The following is a 1,393-nucleotide window of genomic DNA, read 5'->3' as shown; positions in this document are numbered from 1 at the left end:
CACCTACATGGGTTGGGCAACATGCAAGGTGCAAATATATCCAAGACAAGATAGTTATTATAAGAGATATATCATGGATTAGTCATAAGCTCATGTCTTGCATGTGTCCAATAGAGTTTCTACTCCAAGTTCGAAGCATCAATGATGTTCAATTCTCCTCTCAACCTGCAAAACACTTTCTCATCAAGTGGTTTAGTGAATATATCCGCTAATTGCTTGTCGGTGCGAACATGCTTAAGATTGATGTCACCCTTAGCAACATGATCTCGAATGAAATGATGACGAACTTCAATATGCTTAGTTCGAGAATGTTGTACAGGATTATGACCAATTTTGATAGCACTTTCATTGTCACAAAGCAGTGGAACATGTTTCACATAAATCCCATAATCTTTAAGAGTTTGGGTCATCCAAAGTAACTGAGCACAACATGAACCAGCGGCAATGTATTCCGCTTCGGCGGTGGATAAGGATACCGAGTTTTGTTTCTTGGAAGACCAAGACACAAGAGATCTACCAAGAAATTGACAAGTACCCGAAGTGGACTTTCTATCAACCTTATCTCCGGCACAATCCGAGTCAGAATAGCCAACAAGATCAAAAGAAGACCTCTTAGGATACCAAATGCCAAAATTTGGTGTATGGATTAAATATCTCACTATCCTTTTCACAGCCTTAAGATGACAATCTTTAGGAGCAGCTTGATATCGTGCACACATGCACACACTTAGCATAATATCGGGACGTGAAGCACATAGGTAGAACAATGAACCAATCATAGAGCGATAAACCTTTTGATCAACCGGTTCACCATCTTTGGTTAAATCATTATGTCCACTAGTAGGCATGGGTGTAGACATACCTTTGCATTCTTGCATATTGAACTTCTTGAATAAGTCCTTGGTGTACTTTGTTTGAGAGACAAATGTACCTTCCTTAGTTTGCTTGATTTGCAACCCGAGAAAGAATTTGAGTTCACTCATCATAGACATCTCAAACTTCTCTGACATTAGCTTTCCAAACTTTTCACTAAAGAGAGGGTTAGTTGAACCAAATATGATATCATCAACATAAATTTAGCATACAAATAGTTCTCCATTAACCCTTTTAGTAAAAAGAGTAGAATCAATTTTACCAATTTCAAAACCACTTGTAGTAAGGAACTTGGTCAAGCATTTATACCATGCTCTAGGAGCTTGTTTAAGACCATAAAGAGCTTTGTGAAGTTTGTAAACATGATTTGGTTTCTTAGGATTGATAAAGCCGGGAGGTTGTTTGACATAAACTTCCTCCTCTATTTCACCATTTAGAAAAGCACTTTTAATGTCCATTTGGTACAAGGTGATATTATGGTGATTAGCATAGGCAAATAAGATGCGAATGGACTCAAGTC

The sequence above is a fragment of the Triticum urartu genome, chromosome 6A (assembly GCF_056163025.1).
Source record: "Triticum urartu cultivar PI428250 chromosome 6A, HENAU_Tu73, whole genome shotgun sequence".
In the NCBI taxonomy this organism is placed as follows: Eukaryota; Viridiplantae; Streptophyta; class Magnoliopsida; order Poales; family Poaceae; genus Triticum; species Triticum urartu.
This window is presented reverse-complemented; position numbering follows the sequence as displayed.